Source organism: Pinus tabuliformis, chromosome 8 (genome assembly GCF_031772625.1).
Source record: "Pinus tabuliformis cultivar Carrire ecotype Pingquan chromosome 8, CPIR1, whole genome shotgun sequence".
NCBI classification, from domain to species: Eukaryota; Viridiplantae; Streptophyta; class Pinopsida; order Pinales; family Pinaceae; genus Pinus; species Pinus tabuliformis.
Window position 1 is genome coordinate 703,978,066 of NC_142294.1, and position 17,414 is coordinate 703,995,479.

Here is a 17,414-nt window from a genome sequence, read left to right on the forward strand (position 1 = left end):
TGAGGACACAGTTGATTGGTGGAAGTTGCTACTTCCTCAGTTTCATTAATGATTATAATAGAAAGACTTAGGTTTACTTCTTGAAGCTGAAGTCTGAAACTTTTGCAAAGTTCAAGGAATTCAAAGGCTTAGCAGGGAACCAAAGTGATCGATAAATGAAGGTATTGAGGTCAGATCATGGTGGAGAATATGACTCAAAGGCATTTCATGATTACTGCAAACAACATGGAATCATAAGACAATTTACAATTATATACACACCACAACAAAATGATGTAGCAAATAGAAAGAAGAGAAAAATTATGAACATGACAAGGAGCATGTTGAAAGGCATAAACTTGTCTAATGAGTATTGGGTAGAAGTAGTTGCATGTGTTATTTATGTGATCGACAGATCTCCTACAATGAGTGTGATGAATAGAGTACTAGAACAAGCATGGTTAGGTATGTCTTGCAGCGTATCTCATCTCAGAGTATTTTGATGTGTAGCTTATGCACATGTGCCTAATGAACGAAGAGGAGAATTGGATGATAAAAGTGAAAAATGCATATTTACTGGTTATAGTGAGCAATCAAAAGCTTACAAATTGTATAACCCTGTCACCAAGAAGACCATAATTAGCATAGATGTTGTGTTCAAAGAACAAGAGTCGTGGTATGGGACTGTAGACAAAACAGTTGATGCACAAGTGCCGCTAATGGAAGAAGATGATGTAACAGAAAAGGAGCAGCAAGAATCACAAGTGAAGACACCAAATGGAGACACACCAACAAGGACTCCAAGATTTTCAGAGAAGCATGGATCTTCAAGAAGATCAACAGATCGAGATTCTCCCAACGATCAATCAAGTGATGAATCAAGCAATGGTAAGAGAAAGATGAGAAGTTTGAAAGATATATATGATGATTTGGATGTTAGTTCAAATTTTGCATTGTTGTCATTCCAACCTTCTTCGTTTGAAGAAGCAATCAGAGATGAAAATTGGGTGCAAGCCATGGATGAAGAAATTGAAGCAATTGAGCCTACCTTGTATAGAAAGGTAAATGAGCATGGACAAATTTTAATTGTTTGCTTATATGTTGATGACATGATTTTTACATGTGATTTTGAGTTAGATGAATTTAAAGCAGTCATGATGAAAGAATTTGAGATGACAGATCTTGGTCTCATGAAATAGTTTCTTGGCATAAAAGATAAGAAATTTGAAAAATGAATTTTTATTTGTTAGAATAAATATGCCAAAGATTTGTTGAAAAAAATCAATATGGAAAATTGCAAACCTGTCCCTACACCAGTTGCAACAAGTACAAAGTTAAGCAAGGATGATGAAGGATCGGATGTCAACCCAACTATATTCAAAAGATTGGTTGGAAGCCTCATGTATCTCACAACTACAAGACCGGATATTATGCAAGGAGTGAGATTGATTTCGAGATTTATGGAGACTCCAAAAGGCACACATTGGAGTGCAGGAAAAAGAATTCCGAGATACATAACAGGAAATAGAGATTGTGGCTTAATGTATGAAAGCACAGAAAATAAGGATTTGATTGGATACACAAATAGTGATTTTGCAGGCAATTTAGATGATAGGAAGAGCACTTTCCATCTTGGTTTAGGTTTGATTTGATGGGCATCTAAGAAGTGTGACACTTTCGTTAGCAGAAGCAGAATATGTAGCAACGACATCAACAACATGTCAAGCAGTCTGGTTAAGAAGAGTATTTGATGGACTCAAACAGAAATAACAAGGATCAACAACAATATATTATGACAACACCTCAGCGATTGCACTATCGAAGAATAATGTGTTTCATCAAAAGAGCAAGCATATTGATACTAGATATCACTTTATTAAAGAACTTGTGAGCAATGAAGAAGTTCAATTTGAAGCCTTGTAAATCTAGTGATCAATTAGATGATATATTTACTAAGTCATTAGCAAAAGATGTGATTGAGTGGTCGGTGTTGTCAAAGCAAAATGTAGGTAGACTGCACCCATTCTAACAAACGAATGAATGAAATCTGCACGTAGGATTAAGGCAAACGGTGACAATGATTAATGCTAATTGAATGGCCCGCCGAAAACCTAAAATCCAAAACGTAAATGTAAATGTTATTTTGATTGTCTATATTGGTATGAGAAAATGATTATTTTAATTGAAAAAAAAATGAATGTTTTAATTATTTAATGAAATAATGTTATGATATATTAACCAAACAATTTAATTATTTAAAATAATTTGGATTCGGAAAATGATAATTTTGATGGTTTACAAATTATATTATAATTTTTAATCAAATTAATATTTTAATATTGGATAAGTGAGTGAAATAATGTTTTATTTTTCAAAAAATAAATTATATAATTTTTTAATAATAATATTACTAAATATAAACATATTAATATGTTTACATAATCTAGAATACACTGTGATAGGGTGTAGTGTTAAGTCACTTTATGGATAAAAATCCAAACATATTAAAAATTGATATATATATTACATATTTGTATAAGATATAATATATATTAAAAATTGACTCATCGAAAACTATTCGACTTTACTTTTTATAGTGAACTAAATTTTATTAACCAATATATATAAAATAAATTGATTATATAAATAAAATAATGTAATAAATTTTTAATAAATATTGGTTTGATATTATAATAGTTTTATAATGTTATTGGTTAATTAAATTAATTAGAAAAAATAGTTATTATATATTTTTTATTTAAATTTAATTTTGATAGTTTATATATATATTTTTTACCAACTATTTTATATTATGCTTAAAACAGCATATACATATGAAAGACAGAACGTCGTCATAAATCCAATGATTTCCACATTTGACTACATAGAAGAGAAAAACTCATCATTTAGACATTTGAACCTATCTCCTAAATGTAATTTTTGACAATTTAGATATATTATTATTTTTGAAAAAACATAAACAATTTGACTATATAAAAAATATAATATATATTAAAATTTAACTCATTTACACATTTTATAAATTTAATAAACAACCATCTAACAAAAACATAACATTATAGATTTAATAAACAACCGCCGAACAAACACAAAACATGACATTATACCGTGAACTAAATTTTATTAATCAATATAAAATTTAGAATTAGAATTTGATTAGCAACCACCCTCCTCCTACGTCTTACACTTAAGGACTGATTACATTGATCTTAAAATCGTTGTTGGGCTATTTTTAATTGATGACAACAAGGCAAGGTACCGAGCAGCAAGTCCTTGCCCTATATGGAGAGAGTGGACATCAAATGGATTGTTTTATTTTCTTGGTAGAAGGTTATATATATATATATATATATATATATATATATTAATAATAATAATAATAATAATATTATTATTATTATTATTATGTGTTAGAAGATTTTTAATTATAGAGATTTTTAATTATAGAGTTTTTTAATCTATAGATATCTAATATATATAATATGTTATAAGATTTTTATTCTATAAATTTTTATAAATAGATTTTGTTATAGTATCATAAATTAATATTAAATTTTATTAATACTATATGCTTAAAAAAATTTCACTCATCTTTATATAATATTTTTATATAGCATTGTATTGAAGATAAATTTTTTTTATTTGAATTAGGTTTTCTTTTTAGTTAAGCAATTTAATAAAAATGATAGAAAGAGCATAGTTATTTTTAAGATAAATCTAAAGTTGCAATTTAATAAAAATGATAGAAAGAGCATAGCTATTTTTAAGATAAATCTCAACCTTTGATTTGTGACTACTACTAAAAATACTCTAGAATATTCTATGGAGACTAAATCCATAACATTTACTTAATAATTATTGAAAATTAGATTAAAATTCTGGAAGCCATTGTAAAAATAATAATAATAGTAATAAACTATTTTTAGTATAAAAATGTGATTGCTAAAAGTAATAATTATTATGGTTAGTCATATTTGATTATGTTTATTTATGCCATTCATCATCTTTTATAATGGTTGATTGCACTTGAGAATGACACATAATAGTTGACTATGGTTAACCATGTTTAACCATGATTGACTATGATTTAATATGGATGATTGTGATTGACTATGGTTGACCATGTTTGACCATTCCTATGGTTTATAAATTAAAACAAAAATTAATTAAATGTCTACACTCCTATTGACATATCTTTTCATTTTTTTTTATACAAATACTAGTAAATATCATATTTAAACATTATAAAATAAATATTTTTATAATAAATTTTATTTTCAAAAACTTTAAAAGAAAATAGTAATTAGATTTAGTTATTGACCAACTTAATGGTTGAGGAGAGAGATGAAGTTACACGGTAAAAACATAATTATAATAATTATTTAGAAAATTATAAAATATTATAATAAAATATAAATTTATATATTATTAAAAAATTAATAAAATATTATAATAGGAACATAATTTTATATATCAGGTTTAAAAATATTAAAAAAATATATTTATTAAAAAAAATTAATATGTTATTTGATAATTATGTAAGTAATTTTTCAAATTCGATTAATAATAAAAATATATATATTTAATAATAATTAAACTTTTTAAAATAAAATATTTAATTTATAAAAAATAATGAGCTATTATTTATTAAATTTGTGTATAAAATTTTTAATATTTATTCATCACAAATAAACACTATATATATATATATATTCAAATTACCTCCTAAGCCTTTGACTTGAATAAAAAATATTTTGTCATAATAATTTTCTAAAATATAGCTACCTCGATCATCATTTTTTTTAAATGATAGCTACTTCGACCATGTCTTTTCCCTATTGAGAGCCTAGCTATGCTTCGGCTTCTGTTGTACAAGCACAAACTCAATAACATAGACGATCATAGACTTTCTAAGCTAGCTTTAAATTCCAACCAAAACCACCTAAGGCTCAATCGAGGGTGGCATAAAGACACGAGGGCCTGGTTAAACTATTGGGAGATCAACGAAAATGATGCATTGCAAAACATAAATAACATTAAAGATATTGTTACTTCTAAGTTCAAAGAAAAAATGTGGTGTGAAAAAAGATTTAGCAGCTAAAAGAAAATTAAGTTATTATAAGAAGGTCATGAACCCCACCCTAGAAGATCAAAAGTATCTCTCTATTTTAACTATCTCAAAGAAGAAAATTAATATATCAAAGATTAGAACGAATTCTCATGAGCTCCATAGTGAAACAGGTCGTTGGGCAGTTCCTAAAATGCCATGGATGGAAAGGATCTGCCATATATGTGAGAATAGGAACATCGAGGATGAAAACCACTTCCTCTTAGAGTGCCCCGCGTACAACCACATTAGATCTCAGTTTCACAATCTTTGTTACAATCTGACCTTCCTAGCCTTTTACAATGTCAAAATTATAGTGAGCTCGGGAGGCTTCTGAGATTTACCCGTTGTTACTTGGTCATGAGATTTACCCGTTGGATGTTCTGCTTTATCTATTTAATACGCAAAGCGAGATCTGTTCATTCAACTTGTCCTGACGATGAACCACACTAGTTGGTTCGAAACGCGTCGACAAATGAAATGCCATGTGATTTACGCTGAAAAATCTATCGTAAACTTGATATGGATCATGGAAGCCTCAATTCAACAATATTAATTCATATCTAAAATAATATAAAATTGGTTGGATGCGTTGAAATTGGAAGATTCTGATCCAGGCTAGTTTAATATATAAATTTCATTAGTTTAGATTTATTTGATTGATTTATCATGTCTTTAAAGGGATCAAATCTTTTTTATCAGAATATTTTTCGACGTCAATCACATAATGATATATTTGTCCATGTGAACCAACGATTGTGGTTCATCGTCATCGTCATGACAAGTTGAAGAATCAGATCATGGCTGCATGTTAAATAGGGAGCGCAGATCTTCCAACGACTAGGTTTGATTAGGAAACGGCTATATCGGACTGGGTAACTAGACTGGACCAACTACTATATTTGACCAAGAAACGACTAAATTTGACTAGCCAACCGCACTGGACCAAGGGATAGGGACAAGGACTAATATTATATTTGATAAAATTATTTAATTATAATAATATTATTAGATAAATAATTATTCAATGTCTTAATAGTGTTTAATATCAATATTATTAATATAATATTTTTTAATGTTATGAATGCCATTAATGTTTAAAATGATAATCTTATGAAATGCTATATATGAATATTTATTTTAATACTTTTATGTTAGTCATGTTTATTAGTAAACTATATTTGTGTTAAAAAATAATAAATCTAGGGAATATTAATAAAAATAATCAAGTAAAATGTTAACATATTTAAGTTAATACAGTAATAGTAATTTATTAATAGATCTAGGGATTATTAATATTAATAATAGTATGGACTTATTATTACTCATAACATTTCTAAATATATAACTATAATAATAATATTATAAAATTAATTATTATTTCATAAATTATATTTTTTTTTTTCACAAAATCGGTTGCTGGATGTATTCAAAAAAAGAAGGGGAGACTAAGCTCCAGTGTTACAAGAGAAGAGCTCATAGGATGAGCTTGCAGCTGAATTACATTGAAGCATTCCGCTGAAATGCTTTTATATTCAATTTGAAAGGCTCTAACACAAGTGTAAATTCGGACAAACTGAGACAAAAGCAAACTGACTTTACAAAACATCTAATCTATACTTATGTGACTGATCTGTCGAGCAGTGGAATCCTCCGGGTGGCTGTCAGCTTCTGCGATCTTTATACTAGAGGAACTGGTACTTGGGGCGTTGATCTTATCCATCATATACTTGAGAATATCAACAGACTCCTGAATGTGCGCACAGGTATTTGTTAGAGCGTTGAATTGCTCCTGCAGAGAAGAGATGCGATGAAGGAAGAGGTTGAGATCGACCTCATATTTGGCTGTGATAATCCTTGTAGCAGCTTCAATTTTTTCATCCAAGAGACGCTGATGTGTTCTGACTTGCTCAAGTTCATCTTGTAAGTCACGACAATGAAGACAATCTTCACTGCGGTCCATCCAAAGAACTTCAAAACTGGCCTGGAGCGAAACTGAAAGAAGGCTCTCACAAGCTATAGCAGCGACAATGGGAACCCAAAGGAGGATCAGAATAGCAGGGGAGAGAGTTGAAAGAAGTCTCAGAAACTCGGAGACAGAGCTAAAGGAAATACCAGACTTTAAGGCAGAGGGTAATGCTGAGCGAGAGGAAGCATGAATGAGCAAAACAGGAATGCGATGAGGCAAGATGGCGATCCTTGTCAAAGCAGAAAGGAAGGATCGGGCGTTAAGGAGCCTGTGAAATGAAGCGAAAACATTAATAGATATCGTAAGCTGACTGTTAACCAAGGAAACGAGAGCAGAGGGGTCAACGAGCATGAAGATGGGGGCTTGCGGATGAAGGGGAGGCTTCTCGGAATAAATAACAGGCGGGTAGAGGCCCATGAAGTACCGGATCACGTGAAAGGAGCTTGGGCGATCACGGATTTCACAGGAATAGCTTAGATTCAGAGGAACAACAAAATCTGCAATGAGATACGAAGGGATTTTCGGCGGCTTGCGACAGAGGGCATCAGGATTACTGTGGATTTGGTCAGGGTACATTTTGGCAGAAACGTGGGTCATTTGATATAAACAAATTAAAACAATCATGAAAATCAAGGGATGAAATGGTGTAAGTCTTCATTGTTATAGAGAATGCTTCCTTTGGGCCGAGAGCAAGCTTGACTGGCCCGTTTGTCAGCTTCTCGGTTGATGGATCGAAGAATGTGATAGAATTGGAATTCCTGATCATGGGTTATCAAGACTTTGCATCTACTGATGGTTTGCTGCAAGAAAATATTGGAAGCTTTCCGCCTGCTGTTCATTAAATTAATAATGATGGCAGAGTCGCCGAAGATGAGGGCTTTTTTGATTCCCTGAGCCTGTAACTGAAGAATGCCTTGATAGAGGGCCAGAGCCTCAGCTCTGTTGTTTGAGAGGATCCCCAATCCCCATTCAAAGGAGACTAAGGGTTCACCAGAAGGATTGAAGATAATGCCCCCTGCTCCCGCCGCTCCCGGATTTGATTTAGAAGCACCGTCAAAGAACAAGGAGTGGGAGTTACTTGAGCGAAGCCAATTGTTGAAGTTGTCCTGCTTTAATCGAATTTTCCATCTGTGACTGTTAGCTTTGCCCAGATTGCTGCAGGCTTTCACTGCTGGGGGGATACTAATCTTGTCTATTAAATTTCTTATGAAATCTTTTTCCTCAGCCCATAGACTAGTTATGTCAATTTTTTTAGTGATCTTAGAAGCAATAGTTTCGATCGCCAGACTTTTTGCCTTGATACAAAGATGCCTGATTGAAGTCTCTTTGTCTCTAAATATCATGTTGTTCTGAGCGATCCAGATCCTCCATAAAAGAGCAAATGGGAGGGCGTCCCACACTCTCTTAGCAGGGTTATGTTTCATGGATTGCCAGGGGTAATTTCTTTTCCAATTATTTAGAGCTTCGCCAATGGATTGCTGAGGATTCCAGATGGGGGGCGCGGAAGGATTGATGCTGCTCCAACAAGAGACTGCGAAAGGACATGAGATAAAAAGATGTTGTATAGACTCCTCTGCTTCTTGGCAATTAGGACATCTGGAGGGTCCAACAATACCTCTTTTTTTAAGGTTCTCTGCAGTGAGAGTTTTTTCTTTCAAGAGAATCCACATGAAGAATTTTACCTTAGGAATTGCTTCTGCTTTCCTTAAAATCTTCCAATGTATCCATGTTGGTGCTGGGTGTTCCTTGTTGTTTAAATAATCATAGCCTGCTTGAATTGTGTAGCTGGTGCCTGTGGGGTCCCATCTGAATTCATCCTTGTCGTTTTTAAAAGTGGGAGCAATGTTGTGCAGATGTTTACAAAAGTTGTCAAAGCTGCCTTTGAGGCGTTGAGGGATGGGAGGAAAATTCCATCGCATCCAAGCATGGGTTATTGCATCCCATTGAGAGATTTGGTCTAAATTACATATACCTTTACTTTGGAGGAAGAGAATTATTGAATCCATACCTGGGAGGCTGTTGATTGGTGGATTTCCCATGATTTTATCAGTGCCGATGTTGACTTTCTTACCTCCTTTAGGCACCTTGGAAACGTTTTGCGCCATGAATGTGATGGCTTTTTTACATAGCTTCCAAATCTTTGTGCAGTTTCTGTTGGGAATCTCAGCCGCAAGCAGATGCTGCCTTGGTTGGCTGAGGTATTTTGCCTCCAAGACTTTTTTCCACCAAGCTGTTTGGTTTTCCATGAGTCTCCATATCAACTTTCCGCCAAAGGCTAAATTCATGAGAGTTGGGGATCTAATGCCAAGGCCTCCTTTCTCTTGGTTTTGGATGACTTGTTTCCATCCAACCAAGTTGAATTTTTTCCTCTCATTTTTCCCTCCCTGCCAAAGAAAGAATCTGAGAACACTGTCCATTTTGCGGAGAAAAGAAGCTGGAGCTTGTGCCAGGGAAAATTGGTAAAGGGGAAGAGAGGAAAGGCCCGATTTGAGGAGCACCAGCCGCCCAGCTGGATTGAGCCATGAAGTTCCCCACTTCTGGACTTTTCTTTTCATTTTGTCTAAGGTTAATTCCCAAACATCTGCCCTTGCATTCCCTATACTCACCGGCATTCCCAGGTAGCTGAAATAGTCCCAATTTAACTTGCAAGGAACACCAAATATGGTGGCAATGCTTTGAATCGTTTGAGCTGAAGCATTCCATCCGTAAATACAACTTTTGAGATGGTTAATCTGGCCCCCTGAGTATCTCATGAATTGATCTAGCAAGGATTTGAATCTTCGAGCTATGATTGTGGTCGCCCCACCTAGCAGCAGAGTATCGTCAACGAATTGGGAATGATTGATGTTTTTCACTCCATCTTCAAATTTAATACCAGTGATGAGGCCTGCCTGCCTCTTGTGGTCAAGCGCACAGCTGAATGACTCTGCCATTAAGAGGAAAAGGTAAGGGGATAAGGGGCAACCTTGTCTTAATCCTCTTGAGGATCGAAAGGAAGGTCCAGGTCTACCATTGATAAGAGGAGCAATCCAAGGCCCAGAGATACAGGCTCTTATGATATCAAGAAAGGAGGGAGAGAAGCCCATTTTCTGGAGAACCGCAAAAAGAAAAGAATGCCTTACCCTGTCGAAGGCATTGGCCAAGTCCAATTTCAGAATGAAGCCCTTTTCATTCCTGGAATGGCTAGAATGAATGGCTTCCTGAACCAAGAGAATGGAATCTGAGATTTGCCTGTTAGCCATAAAGCCTCCTTGGTTTTCAGAGATTAACATCGGCAGGAGAGGTTTGAGACGGGAAGCAAGGATTTTTGTGAAGATTTTATAGGAAGAGTTGCATAATGATATTGGCCTGAAGCGGGAGAAATTAGAAGGGCGGTTCTCCTTTGGAATGAGGGCCAGGTGTGTTGAGTTTGTATAGCCTCCTATTTTGCCTTTTCTCTGAATCCATTTGAAGTATTTTATGAGATCCTTTTTTATCAATTCCCAATATTCTCTATAAAAACATATTGGGAAACCGTCCGGTCCGGGTGCCTTGTTGGGCTGAAGGCACCAAATTGCTTCCTTAATTTCTTCCTCTTTTATCTCTTCTGTCAACCTTTTGTTTAAATCTGCTGTAATTTTTGTTGGCAAATGCTGCAGGAGGTCATCATAGAGTTCTTCCTCCCCTGTTTCAGTTAAGAGCTCCTTGAAATGGTCTGAGGTAACACTTTTAATGGCTGTTTGATCAGTGTGTTGGGTCCCTGCATTGTCTATGATGACTGTTATGTTGTTTTTGATTTGCCGAATAGTGGCTTGCTTATGAAAGAAAGAGGTATTCTTATCTCCGCTTTTCAGCCAAGTCTGTCTAGATTTTATACGCCATTTTTCTTCCTCTTCTCTTTTGATACTGCATAACTGATTGTAAAGGTTTTCTTCTTGAATCTTTTCATCCTGATGGTACTCTTGATTTTCTATTGCACATTGAAGGTCTTCAATTTTGGCTTTCACCTCTCGTTTTTTTTCCTCTGGTTCATTATACTGCGTTTTTGCCCAATTTTTGAGCCCTTTTTTCACATTTTTTAATTTGTTTTCCCATATAAAGCCTGGAGATCCTTCAACATGTTGACCCCAGGTTTGCTGAATCAGACTTTTGGCTACTTGATAATCACTCCAAATATGATTGTATTTGAATGGAAGAGGCCCAAGAGGGTAGTGCGAATCCATAGCTAAAGTAATTGGATAGTGATCTGAGACCGCAAAGGGCAGAATGGTGGCATTGACAACTGAATAAGTGGAAAGAAAGGAGATATTAACCAGAAACCGATCCAGTCTCTCCATTATATTGTTGCTACCCAATCTGCGATTACTCCAGGTGTATTTTCGGTTTTTTGGAATGATGTTGATCAGATCACCGTTTTGCATTATGGTTTCCAGCTGATTTCTAAATGGGTCTGGCGTAAAGCTGCCCCCACGTTTTTCATTGGCATGTAATATTAAATTTAAATCACCCCCTAAGATGATGTTGCTGCTGTCTTCTTCTATTATGTTCTTGCTGAGAGAATCCCAACAAACTTCTTTGTCCCTGTAATGGTTAGGGGCGTATACATTGAAAATCACAATCTGTTGTTTGCTCATGTTGTTCCTCAACACTGTCTTTATCCAATGTTTTTCTATTATTTCAGCTTCACTGTTCCACTCTTCCTGGTTCCAACTAGTAGTAATCCTGCTTGAGGCCCCTCTGGCTTCACAAGTACATCCTTTATAGCGCTTATGATGGTCAATAATCTTGTTAATTTCAGACTTTCTCTGTTTGTTTTCTTGCAATAAGATAATGGATGGTTGCTCTTGATTTATAAGATCCTTTAGGGCGTTGGTTTTGGAGGGATGCCCAAGTCCCCTGCTGTTCCATGAAATAATTTTAATCATTTCAAAATTGTGATTCGAGGAGTTGCTCTCCCTCCCTTATCTTTGCTTGCTGTTTCTTTATCTATTGATCCTTGTATGTAAGACTCTATAGGATTCTGGAGTCCTAGAGCTATGTCTTTTTGCGCGTTCTCATCCCTGTGTTGTTTGGAAGACTTTCTTCCTAGCTTCTTTTGACCATCTAGAGAGGGCCCCTGATCCTTGGAGTTACTTCGAGTGATTCTAGGAGGGAGTGGATCTAATGGGAGGTAGGAGGGAATGATCATGGAATGGGGGGAAGAGGGAGGCTCAGATTGATTCAAGGGAGCAGGGGAATCTTCAGGAAGGGAAAGGACGTGAAAGGGGTTGGAGGAGGGAGAAGAAGGAAGAGGATTCAGCTGGCGGCCAGAAGATTGAGGCGGTTGAGGGGAAGAAGGAAGAGGGGACGAGGGCGGGGGGGGAAGGATTATGTGAGATGGGAGGGTGTTGAGTGGAAGGTCCAGCTTCATTGGATAGTTTGTGGCTAGGGGCTGTTTTTTTTTTCTTTTTGACCATTTCCCATTGCTCTTCTTGCGGATTATTATCAACATTAGAGAGATTAGTACAACGATTAGCAAAATGACCATACTCGTGACATACCTTACACTTGAAATGGATTTGCTCATAGTCGAGTTGTTGAATGTGCGACCATCGTCGACTTAAAGCTTGATGGCCTCTGGAAGACCTTTACCCAGATCAAATTGAACGCAAATACGGGCACATGCCTGCATATTATCTCTTGGCTCGCTCCGATCAATGTATTTCCCGACTGCATTTACAATGGCACGCACTGACTCATCTCCCCAGCAATGCAATGGGAGGGGGGGGAAACGAACCCAAACAGGGACTGCATTAGGGATATCCAGCTCCGGGTCAAAGTCCGGTGTCCATTTGTTTAAGTACAAACCTCTGGAATCCATGAAGTAAGGTCCATTGCGAAATATCAAATCCTTGTCTTCCTTTGTCTCAAAATGAAAGGTGAAGTAACCCTTCCCACAAAATCTGATAGAAATTTTCCCTTGAATTTTGTCTGTCCAATTCCTTTCCACCCACCTCTGAACAGTTTTTGGTGAGGGCCAGAGACCTGTAAATTTCCCTATAAGTCCTTTTTCCGCCAGAGCAAGAGCAGCCATTCTGGGCAAAGTAGGAGGGAGAGAGACTTCCTGTAACCCCTCGATTTTTTTAACAAACTTGGAAATCGAAGGGCGAGCACGCTGAGGAGGTAAGGAGTTTATCAATGCCGAAAATGCTTGCTGTTGTGCTGCCTCCTCTGGTGGAGCCTCCGGAGGGGCCATCCGAGCAGCCGAGGGTCGAAATAAAGCATGATGCAGGCGTTGAAGGGAGCAGGAGCGCGCGCGCTAGGTCCCCATCTTCCACTCCAGATAAAAAATTTCAAATTTTCATAAATTATATTATTATTATCTTATTATTATTATTATTAATGGTTTGGGTAACTTATTAATAGAATTTATTAATTAAATATAAACTTACAACATTAAGCTATCTAATGTAAACTTGAACTTTCTACCTAAATCTAAATTTTAGATCAATAACCATCTATAATAGATAATTTTTTAACCCATTAAGTTAGTTATATAATGGACCATCTAATAAATTTAAGGAAAAGAATATGAGGGAGATTTCTAAAAGGACTAAAATCAAAGAGGAACTAAGGAGAAAGAAAACAGGTTAGTTAAAAAACTTTACTCATCAATAGTTAGGGATAGAGAAAGGATTTTTATTTCATGAATAGACAATTTGTTCAAATCATTAATTGAGAAGGGGTGAAAGAAACCAGGCGACCGTAAGAATCAAAGAGACGATAAAAAGGAAACAACAACGAACTAGAAGACGAGGGGGAAGAAACGACTAGGAAGAGAGGGCAGGGATCCAACAACTATTGATTTTCCAGCCGTCATCTCTATTGAGATTGCTCAGCCTTTTTTCAATCTCAATGGCTTCCCTAAATTTCTGGTGATGAAACTGCACAACCTTAGCAATAACACGGGCCTCCTCAATACAAACGTGATGTTTAGTCTTCTCCGCATGCTCTGCTAGTGCGGAAGACGGGTCCTCCCATGTTTTAGGTCTACTGAGTGCTCATTAATCCTTTGATTAATAGAGTGACCAGTCTCACCAATGTAGGGGGTCCCACAGGAACAGGGAATAATATAGACACCTTTCATGTCCTTAGGGTCGACCGGATCCTTTACCGATCGGAGGGAATTACGAATGGTGTTAAGGGGTCTAAAGGTCGAGGGAACATTATGCTTCCTAAGAATCCTTGCAATCTTATCAGTGGTCCCTTGGATAAAAGGTAGATGGACCCCTGAGACTCGATCTTTAGGGTCTTTCTTAACCAACGAATTCTTGTTGGCTTTAAGGAAAGCCCTCTAACCAAGGTGTCTACTATAACCATTATTAACAAAGACATTAAGGAGATGGGATTTCTCTTTATCGAAGCTCTTTTCATCAGAGATTCTCAGCGCACGAGTAGCAAGTGTGTTGAGAACGCCCAACTTTTGAGCAGGGAAATGATGGGAACTGGCATGAAGATACTGCTTAGTATGTGTTTTCTTCTAAAACACTTGGTGGGAGAAGGAACCATCATTATTATTCGAAATAAGAATATCAAGGAAAGGAAGGCATCCATCGACTTCTTGTTCCATAGTGAACTTAATGGTGGAGGATTGACTATTGAGATGCTTGAAGAAGAGATCCAACTCATCTTGGCCATGAGACCAGATGACATTCGTGTCATCTACAAATATTTTCCAAAGCTTGGGCAGGAGACAGGCTGAGGCCAAAGCCTTGGATTCAAAATCTTCCATAAAAATATTAGCAACAACAAGGGACAGGGGGGAGCCCATGACAACACCACAGGTATGCTCAAATAACTCACCTTCAAAGCTGAAAAAAGTGGAAGTGAGACAGATCTCAACTAACCAAGTGGTATCAGGGTCCGTGAGTCGGTTGATAACCTCCATGGCCTCCTTTATAGGAATGCAAGTGTAAAGGGAGACCACATCGAAACTCACAAGAATGTCCCTAGGGTCAAGCTTTGTAGTGACCAATCCAGGGGTCTAGATTAGACTAAATTTAATGTCAACCAAGGTAGGTAAACTTAGAGGCACGTGTCTACAATCTATAGACCTAAAAGGATCTCATCTACCTAGATAAGTGTCTACTGTGACAGGCTACAACACTCTTTTGCAAGAGATTGGAATATGTTTCCTTTCACACTTTAAACACTCATATAATCTAATTTAATTAAATGTTCTAAAAACACAACGTGTTACTAGTCTAAGTTTTCAATCCTCTTACAAGGAGATCATTCACAAAAACTCTTTCTCGGTAACACACTAAGCATCCTAACAATAAAATTCATAAAAACTAAAGACTATTTTAAGCATACTAAGACTCAAATGCATGAAAACGGAGTCCACAGAGATACTTTGAAATTCAGTGCTCAATTAAATCTTTTACAAGATCTTGTTCACTAATTTAGCAATTGAAGGTTCAAGCTATCACCATGAATCATACAATAACACTCGCAAGAACTTCTAATCGAATTAATTAATTCACAAGCAAAGAAATGGCATCAAACGCTATTCAGATATGAAGTCTAAATGCTATGAAAATGAAATGAAAGTATACCAGTCCCCACGTAGGGCCCGTCCATGCGTTGATGGTACACTTAGAAAACTTCAGATGATGAAACCGTTAACACATAAAACACTGGAATGATGAAACGCTACCTGCGATTAAAGTCTAGAAATCAATTACATGCAAGAACAGAGTTCTGGTAACAATACAATACACAGTCTTAAGTCTGCTCAATGTCTCTTATCCTTCGTTCACTAACATTCCTTAAGGTTTACAATCGAATGTACATACATTATTACACAGATGTTTATGCTTTTATAGTCAAAAAGGCGATTTTTGTTTTTGTTTTTTTCTAATCTTAACTGATTTCTAAAACAAAACGAAATCAGTTTAGGTAACTTTGGCTTTTTGCTGCTTTTATGACCAAAAAGGTTGGGTTTGACCAGCATTGACCATGTATCTGGGAGCTCCTAATGCGATGCTGAATAGATATTTCACCATGTATGTACATCCGTGATCACATCCCTATGCTCTGTTTTGATTTTCCTGCCATGCCACGTGTCACAACATAAACCAATTACAAGAAGTCATGACATCCCGTAATTTTGTTGAAAATTTCTAATTTTTAACATAAAAATCCACAAATTAAATTTAATGTAAAATAACAATTATAATGCTTAATTGATCAATTTCAATGGACTATGAGGGGTTTATGGGAGAAAATGATAGATGAATGATGGATTTTTAGAAGAAAAGAATGGCAATAAAATAGTACCAACATCTCCCCCAAGCTCAATGATTTAACATGTCCTCATGCTAATCCTGATGTGCTCCTCATGTGCTCCCTTTATATTCTGTTCCTACTTGTGCCTCTGCTGCTTGTAGCAAGACATCTATACTCTTCTGAACTTGGGCATTCTTCTGAACTTGGAACTCATGTTTCAGATTCTTATATTTTTCTTTGAGAGCTTTTTTCTGAGTGTACCATTTTGTCGCCCATTTGCACGTTTCAGTTTGATCAATCTTAAGTTCTTTGATTTGCTTCTTCAGTTTCTCATTTTTCTGCTGAATCTTCTTACTCTGAGCTCTCAACATTTCATTTTCCTTCTTTATGACCTTCTCCAACATGTTTGCTTCCATCAATTCCTCTTTTAGCTCTTCAATTTGTTTCTCTAACCTTCTATGTTTCTTGTTTGTAGGTGCTGGCTCTTTCCTTTCTCCCTTGTTACTCTCGATTTCCATTTCTGCTTCCTGTTCTGGCTATGAATGAGCACTGCTTTCAATGTCCATTGGTGCATTTGCATTTGACTCTGGTTGATCATCTTGTGTTTGGTTCTTTTGTATTCTCCTTGATCTTCTTGTATAAGTAGTGAAGATTTTGTCTTGTTCAATTTTCTTGGCAGTTTCTTGCCTCATCCTTCTTGTTTTTACACCACTGTTGGGTTGAGGAACATTGCTTGACTTACGCTTAGGGATTTCTTCATCAATATCAAGCATAAACTCTGTGCGTTCTTTCTGCTGTTCATGTTGATTTTCTTTAATTTGATTGGCAATTAAAAATTCTTTCCATGTTTTTCCCCTCCTCTACAACTCAAATTCAATTAGAATTTGTATCAACCCAAAATGACACAAACTCTTATCTTCATTACCTTTTCGTTTCTGAATGGTCTTCGACATTTTAGTCAAACTCTGTAAGAGGAAGTAGGTCAAACTAATGGTGCATTGACCTTTTAAGTGCAACAAAAGTTTGATGTGATATAGGTATACTATACTATAACGTCCTTCACATGTAACAAATTTTTGAATAATGTAT